The sequence below is a fragment of the Castor canadensis genome, chromosome 4, assembly GCF_047511655.1.
Source record: "Castor canadensis chromosome 4, mCasCan1.hap1v2, whole genome shotgun sequence".
NCBI lineage: Eukaryota > Metazoa > Chordata > Mammalia > Rodentia > Castoridae > Castor > Castor canadensis.
In genome coordinates, this window is record NC_133389.1 from 155,609,459 (window position 1) to 155,618,154 (window position 8,696).

Below are 8,696 nucleotides of genomic sequence, written 5' to 3' on the forward strand. Positions count from 1 at the left end.
AAAAAATATATATATTGCCTATGTTTGGTCCTGGAAGCATTTTCTCATCTCTTTTTATTGCTAGTTAGTATTATAATTATAAATACTAACTAAAATAATTTGATGACATCTTTTATCTTGACAAATAATTTATACCTCACCTTTACATAGACAAATTAGAGAATTCATATGAGGATATATGGTTCTAGAGAGAGTGAAAAAAACAGTAGTTACCCTGTGCACTTAGTATATGCCACAAGTTAGATGGGCGCCTGTGATTGCCGCTCTTTCAAGTGTAATTACCTCAGTCACCCCCCATTGGGCAGGGACTCTTAAGGTCTGTTCAGCTTCTAGTGCATGGCTGTGCTCAATAAATGACAAATGCAATTATAATAATTAATAATTCATATATTAATGATGCAATCCCTTTCCTCTTGCTCAGTAATTGCCCACCAACCTGCCACGCATACACAAGAACCAGGGCTGCTAGGCGCCCTGGAATTTTCCCACACTTCTATAAAGCTGTATCCAAAGGTCACCTTGAAAAGGTGATCACAGCTGCCTGTTAGTCTAAGGAAGATCGCTGGCTTGTGTGTCTCATTTTCATTCTATCTCCTTCCTACTTCAAATATTTGCAACTGTCTTTGAGGCCTGGCTGCAGAAATAAATGGCCTGTAGCCACAGTTATTAGCTGCTGGGTTTCCCCTGCAGGCCCAGAGCAGGGCTGTCATGATGCCTCACTCATCACAAGCACCTCCTTTCTTATCCCAAAGCTGCAGAGTTTAGAGACTGCCCGGTACATCAGACCCTCCTGGACGAGAGTTCTGCTGTGTGTATGGATCCCTTATCTGGGGTGAATTGGTGAATGCGGTCTGGCAGTCCCAATCCCACGGTGAACAGATTGTTCATTTCGGAGACAGTCATAAAAATCAAAAGCTCAAGCAGGTTATTAATATCCTAGCAAGTCTTCTCAGAAGTGGGCTAATGTTGATTTCTTTATCTCAGCTCTGTTTTCTTTTTTCCTGGCATTCTTTGATTTTTCACAATGCAGGTAATTCTACAGTGTTTGATCAGAACTCACTCAAGTTGCTTAATGAATTTTAATTGCCAGTTTATTTAGTTTTCCAACTGGCCTCTCCTCTCTGGACATTCCTCACAATTTCCAAACTGAGATAAAAACTCAGCATTTCTGACAACACCTCCCTCCACCCCCAATCTGTCTGGTCTTCCTCCAGACATCCCCGTTTTCTGTTGTAATAAGGCCGAGATCAGCAGGAAAGAGGGAAGCTGATGTCATCAGACAGCTCTCTAATTCTTCTGGAGCCCAGAAATGATGACCTTTGGTTATGCATGAAATCCTCTCCTATATCCTCACTTGGAGAGACCAAAGAGCAAAAAAGTCCCTTAAATTGAGCTCCTTGCTCCTTGCAAATCATTTACTCACATTGTTTTTTCAGCTTTTCTGTTTTCAGGCTCCAAGTAAAAACCAACAAAAATACACCTTCTGCTTTTGCCCGCAGAGGATCGAGTAGATAAAGAAACTAACTTTCAGAGATGGATTTCTAGGTGCTGATTAGATCATATGCATCAAGATAATGTTTAATTGGACAGCTCTGTTAAGCATGCCCTTTGCACAGGATTACCTGAAATAGCTGCTGGTAACAAGACTGAGTTCCCACTTTCTGTATTTGCACTTCTGTCTTCTGGCAGAAGTGCTCCATGTTATTTTTCAGTGCACTCTATGTTTCGTGAGACTAAGAATAAAATCCTTTGAATAGGAGCTTTTCTCTGTCCTATGCTACTACAGTCAGTATCAAAGGGCTTTGTGTTGACATTCTCTTGGCAGAAACATTAAGAACATCTTTGCCTTCAGTCCCATTCTTTGTTTTGCTGAATTTGAGATTTCTCGTTAAATAAACACATTATTCATCTGTAGATTGATACTCAGGAGAAATTCAATATGACAAACCCATCATCTTTCCTTACAAATCTGTTCTTCTTCTCCTATTTTTTACACCAATCCAGAAATATCACATGTCTCCTAGTCTAAGGGTTGGCAAACTCTGTAAAGAACCAGATGATATTTTAGACCTTTGAGCTATATGGTCCCAGTCACCACTACTCAATTCTGTTGTGAAATGAAGGTAGTGAAAGACAATACATAAATGAATGCATGTGGCAACATTTCAATAAAACTTTATTTACAAAAATAAATGTGCAATGGACTGAATACTTCTGTCCCCACAAAATTCATATTGAAATCCCAACCCCCAAGGTGAGAATACTAGGAAATGGGGCCCTTGGGAATGATTAGATCATGAGGCTGAAATAGTGCTCCTATAAAAGATATCCTTCATCCCTTCCATGATATGAGAAGGCAGTGAGAAGGCATCCTCTGTGAATCAGGAAACAGGCCCTCACTGCACACTAAATCTGCCCACATCTTGATCTCAGACTCCCCAGCCCCCAGAATTGTGAGAAATAAATTTATATTGTTTATAAGCTATGGTCCATAGTATTTTGGTATAGCAGCACAAATAGACTAAACAAGATGATTGGCTAGATTTGGCCCTAGCATTATGAATTGTCAAGCCTTGCAACCAGAAACCTGAGAAACATCCAGGTGTCCTTCTCTTTCACCCCATATATATAATCAATGGATGAGTCAGCCAATCCAGCCTCCTAAATATTCCTGAAGTCTGCCCTCCATTGTCATCTTACTCCACTTGAAAAAATAAATTGTGGATGCAAATTATAGAAAATCCAAGAACGACAATGGGAATGACAGCCAATGTTCAAAGAAAATTACACATATATCAAAGGATAGGAGGAAAAAATATGCTTACCATATTTCATCAAATTTAAGATAAATTGATTATAAAATGAGAATTATTTTATGCATTCCACAGAGAAAGAAAAATGTAGCTAACAGTATAATTAAAGCTTTTTTATCACTTAGAATTTTTATAATTCTTGAAAGAGCTGTTTTAAACATAGAAAACATTGGTTTTTGTCAATAGTCTATGTATAATGTATAAATTGCTTAACATATTCCTAAAACTTCTTGACATGCAGAGTCTAAATCATACATCATTTGCCTTCTAGAGTCACAGAAGTCTGTATCTTTCAATGCTTTATCTTCTGTGCCATCAGGGAGATGGCACTGCAGTTTTTCTTTGTTGTTTGTTTGCTGTGAAGCGGGGTCACAATGTGTAGCCCAGGCTGGCCTCAAATTCTCAATCTTACTGCCTCAGCCTCCCCGACGCACAATGCAGCATTTCTTAAGAGTGCTTAAGTGGTATAGCACCTGCCTAGTAAATGCAAGGCCCTGAGTTCCAACTCCAGTACAGTATATATGTATATACATATATATATAGAGAGAGAGAGAGAAGAAGAGAGAGAGAGAGATAACTCCATGATTGTTTTCTAGAATCTCCCTTGCCCCGACACACTCACCCAGCATGTTCTGAAGCCATCTCTTACACTGTCTCTGATCTCACTAGAAAGTGGACTCATAGTTGTTCTACAAAGAATCCTTTAAGGGCTTATGCATTAAAACAAAAAGGATTTAGGGGCTAGGGATTTATGATATAGCCCAGTAGTAGAGCACTCGCTAACATGTGCAGGCCCTGGGTTCAATCCCCAGCCATAAAAAAAAAATTGAGATTTTCTGTTGATCATCAGAACAGCAAACTGACAGACCCATGCTGGCAGTGATAGCTATGTGTTGAACTTTGCCTGGCAGACAGTGACTACAAAACACTGCCAGTTTAAAGAGGTTAATGGAAATGTAAGACATGTGCGTCCTGGCATCCAGAAATATAGTATATGCTTTAAATTACAACAAAATGTCTATGGCATGTACGTAGCGTTGTTTATAGTCTTCTCACTTCAACCAGCTTTCTTGCTTAACTATTAGCCATTGTTACCTATAAAATAATAAGAAAGCTAGTGCAAACAGTATTGGACAGGATCTGTGTCTCTCAGAGCTGAGTTTTAGATGAGTATGTCACTAGCATGTCACATCACTAGTACATTAATTTGTCTTACTGATAGCCCCTTTGGCAAATACAGAAAAGAAGCTCACTTTCCCCATAACTCTCCTCAATGTGTTTGAATAATTTATTCCCCTACTGACTTGGCTTGAAAAGACAAAGTCATGAGGGCAAAATGAGAAGAAAGATCTCAGGCCAAGGCTGGAGATGTAGCCCAGTGGTTAAGTGTTTGCCTAGCACACACAAGGCCCTGGATTCAATTCCCAGTTACATACACACACACACACACACACACACACAAAAGGATTCTCAGGCCAAATTCCAAAATCTTCTAGTGCAAAGATTATCCATGATCTCAAATTAGTGAAATCTGTGGCACCTGAGAATTTCAAAAGGAAAGAGCTAAGTCTCATAGGCAAAAGCCCTCGGGTCCTATAGGGCTGGGACATTCTTCCAGAGACACCCTGGAAGAGCCCATACACACTGGAGGGAGGAATCTCAGCTCCCCAACAGAAGCTTGGACTGGCTCTGCTACAATGTGATTATGATTTGTCCTCTCCAGAACACATGTCAACATATGATTGTCATTGTGGCAGTGTTGGGAGGTAGATAGGGTCTTCAAGAGGCGATTAGGTCATTAAGAGAGATTAAAGCCTTCCTTACTAGAGAGTTTTCTCCTGGGACTGGATTAGTTAATAAAAGCACACATTGTTACTGTGTTTTGTTCCTTCCACACTCACCCACTCGTTCTGTTTTTCTACCATGTTATGACTGTGTGAAAGCCCTTACCAGAAACAGTTGCCATGCCTTTGGACTTCCCATCCTCCAGAACTGTGAGCTACATAAAACTCTGCTCTTTATAAATTACTCATTTTGGGGTATCCAATGATAGCAACAGAAAATACACTAATATCAGCATCAACTTCTTTCTAGAATAGCTAATCAGCTGTTGAATACAGAAGCGAAGCTATTTGTGTAATTATAGAGCCAGAGGGCACTCGGGGAGCCAAACCCCTAAAGCTACAGTTGGAAAAACCGGACAAAAAGTGGATTTGCTTGTGGTCTCCCTCCTAGCCAAGGGCAGTATGCCCAGCCCTTAAGCAAATGTCCTATTTCCCACACCTTGTGACCCTGGACAGCAAAATCCTTCAATTCTTCAATAAGACACCTTTTGGGGGTTATTAAAATAAAATGTCACCCACCCCAAATTCTGGAATAGGGAATCATCTTGTTTTCTCTTTGAAATGTGGATGAGAATACTGCTGTCAAAAATTCACTTAGACCTCTTCTTTTAAGCTTTAAGTGGAATTACTTAAAGCACTTGAAAAATAAATACTATTGTTTGATCATCTTGTGTTTCTCAAATGTAAGACTGAAATTTTCTACTAAAAGGCAGCACAGCTAGAAGTGTGAGGCCAGGCAATGGCTGGATGGGGTCACCGAGCTTCCCATTCTAACTCTAGAAGGGCTCCAGATAAGACACATGAGCAAACACACAAGTGAAGCATGGGCCTCTAACAGCTTCTTTTATATGAGCCTACATAATCCCAAAATGAATGGCTTTCGTATCCCAAGAGACTTGCCCATAGGTGTGACGTGACAGAGGTGGGCCCAAGAGGAAATGAGGAAGGTGGGGGTCACTTTCTCTGTCTTACTTCAGCTGTAAATTTTCTTGGCTATACGACCGTGACAATTGATTTATTTTTCATTTAATACAGATTTATTCTGTGAAGCTTTGAACACTCACTGACTCAGAATGGAGAATTTTCAGTTTAGCAAAGCAAACGCTCAGTAAGTATTATTGAATATAAAATTTGTTAATCTGCACTGCCCCTGTTTGGAGATAACCATATTTTCTGCTGTCTCATTTGATAGATCTCAACCTTGAGGATTTCAATGTTAATCTAAAATGATAAGTGATCAAAGCTTATAACTTGTTTTCTTTTCAGACAAGACTGACGTTTTTCTGGAAAAGAAAAAAAATCACATTCTTAAAATTGCCCAAAGGATAAGTCAGGAATTCCTGGAGGATCTAATCAGATCTATTATGGTAAGTAGGAAGACACCCCTGCCTGCAGCCCTTCAAGAAAAGATCTCAAGGAAGTGGAAATTAAATTGCCAAGTCGAATGGATTCCCTGTGTGACTAAATCTTTGTATTGTTTCCCATGTTTGAGGAGATAGGCGGATTTCACGGACAGGCTTAGATACCTCTGCTTGGACAGCTGCTGCCCTGCTCCCATGTCTGAGGTCAGATTCGTCCATGGTAGAGCCCTGCAGTTCTCACTCAAGTGGGCTGAATGCATGAAAGAGTTCTCTGTTGACATTATACTGATGCTTCCAGGAGACCCCTTCGCGCCCTGTCTCAGGAAAGATTCCGCCCCTTCCCGGTGGGAGGTGGACACGATTGAAGGAATAGGGTGGATGAAAGGCCTTTCATCTGAGAGTCTGAATACTATAGAATAGTTCAAGGTCAGCCACAAGTACCAAATATGCCCCATGGCTTCCCATTCTCACCTTTATTTTCAGCAATTTGCTCCTTTTGGGTTACCATTGCTTATACAAAATCCGAAGAGAAAACGAAATGCGCTACCTTAAATCCAGCTGGGGAAAGGGAGGGGCAAACACCTTCCACTTTCTCTTTCGGTGTTCTCACAAGGTTTGTCTTTGCCTTCCAACTACACCTACAGTAGTAAAATGCTGAGTGGCCTTCAAGACTGAGCACAATGTTTAGATCCTTTAAGCTTCAATTCCACTTACTATCTTTTATGAAACAATGTATATTTTTAGAAATTATCATTTCTATAATTCATTATCATGAGACAAATATCCAAGTCCCTAATTGTATGCTTATGTGCATCATCTTAACAGTACAATATGGAGTTCCAGTTTTTTCAAAACTGGATTATAAAGAGTTGATATATTTTTAGCAATAGAGTGGATCTTTTTGTCACAACTCAGACCATATCCTCTCTTTCCTTTTTATAAATCCTAAGCTTAGTAAACACTAAAAATAATATGATGCTTAAAGCTTTCCTTGTTTGTTTGTAGTGCTGGGAGTCGAACCTTGGGCCTTAGACTATTAGGCAAGCTCTCTACCACTGAGCTACACCCAGCCTGATGCCTAAAGTTAAAGTTGGCTGCTGAGAGAGTCCTTTGTTCTGGTCTCTCACCATTCTCTAGAATTGACTCTAGGAATTGCTATATATATATATATATATCTATGCCCAAGGTAGGCTAGATCGTAATGGGGACAAAGAGGGCGACTACATGGTGACTGGAGCTGGTCAGCCACAAAGCCGTACTGAGTTGAAAATGAGATGTGTAGCAGTTAAGGAGGCATTGCTACACTTGACACTGAGACAGATCAGAGTCAGGAGCTCTCAGTGTACAAATGGCAGGCTGGTGGGAACAAGCCCAGCCTCGGCCCAGAACTCATGAACAAAAAGAAGGCACCAAATGAACTTGGAAGGAGAAAGGGAGAGAGAACTTGCAAACTTTCACATATATATTCATAAAAAAAAACTAAGGGAGGATGTGACATGGTGGTGACAGCAGTAATCTCTGTACTGGGAAGTCTGAGACAGGAGGACTGAGAGTTCAAGGTCAGCCTGAGCTACATTAGCAAGACCCTATCTCAAAAAAAATTTATGGTTAAAGAGATACCTGAAATGTGGAAAGACTGCCAGTGTCAAGTGAGTTACCTAGATGCTAGTCTTCATTCAGTCACTGCTTGAGTTCCCTAATGCTACCTGTGTCGGTCTATTTGTCCTTTCATAAGAAAATAGCACAGGCTGGGTGGCTTAAACCACAGAAATTCAGTTTTAATAGTTCTGGAATCTGGAAGTCCAAAAACAGGTTGCTAGCATAACTGGTTTCTCCAAGGCTTCCTGCCTTGGAAACTGTCAATGTACCCCTGGGTTATTGCATGGCTTCCACTGCTATTGGAGAAGGACAATAAGAAAGAGTGAGCCCTCTAATCCCTGGACCTGCTCTCTTGACCTCATCCACCCCTAATTTTCCTCAAAAGTCCCATCTTCAAATACTATCACCCTGGGGGGTTAAAGCTTCAAATACAAGTTTGGAGCACAGTCCCCAATATGACCATATGCCATAAAACAGCCAGCCACAAGGCTTCCGTGCTACACACAGCTCCTCATTTCTCAAGCACCCGTGGCTCACTGATCTCACTTAGGCACTGAGCCAGGTCTCCCTCCGCTGGCCCAGCCTTGTTATGGCATGGCAGAGAGAGAGAGAGAGAGAGAGAGATTTTCAAACATCTTGTAGTGTCACATTTGTTCATTTCCCTTTGACTGAAGCCAAGTTACATAGGGAGCCATCCTCAGAATTCACCACAGCCACTAAGTACAATTCAGATGACCGCTTCTCTCTGTAGAACCTTCCATTTCTTCTCTGAGGGGCACTGGAAAATGTATGGAATGTGCTAGGATAATTGCCCTAACATAATATTTAATGTGTAATGTCATCCTACTGATGACACAGTTCAATTGTATTTTAACGATTAAACCAAGACTTTTAGAGGCTGGGGGTGCAACTCAGTGGTAGAGCACTTGCCTAGCATGTGCAAGACCTTGGGTTCAAGCTCCAGCACCACAAAAAAAATAAAATAAACGAAAAAGTCCGAAAGTCATGCTGCTTGCTTGGGCTTCGTCTCTCTCTGCTATTCATTGCAGTCTTTCTCTGATGAGGGCTAGGAGTCAGCT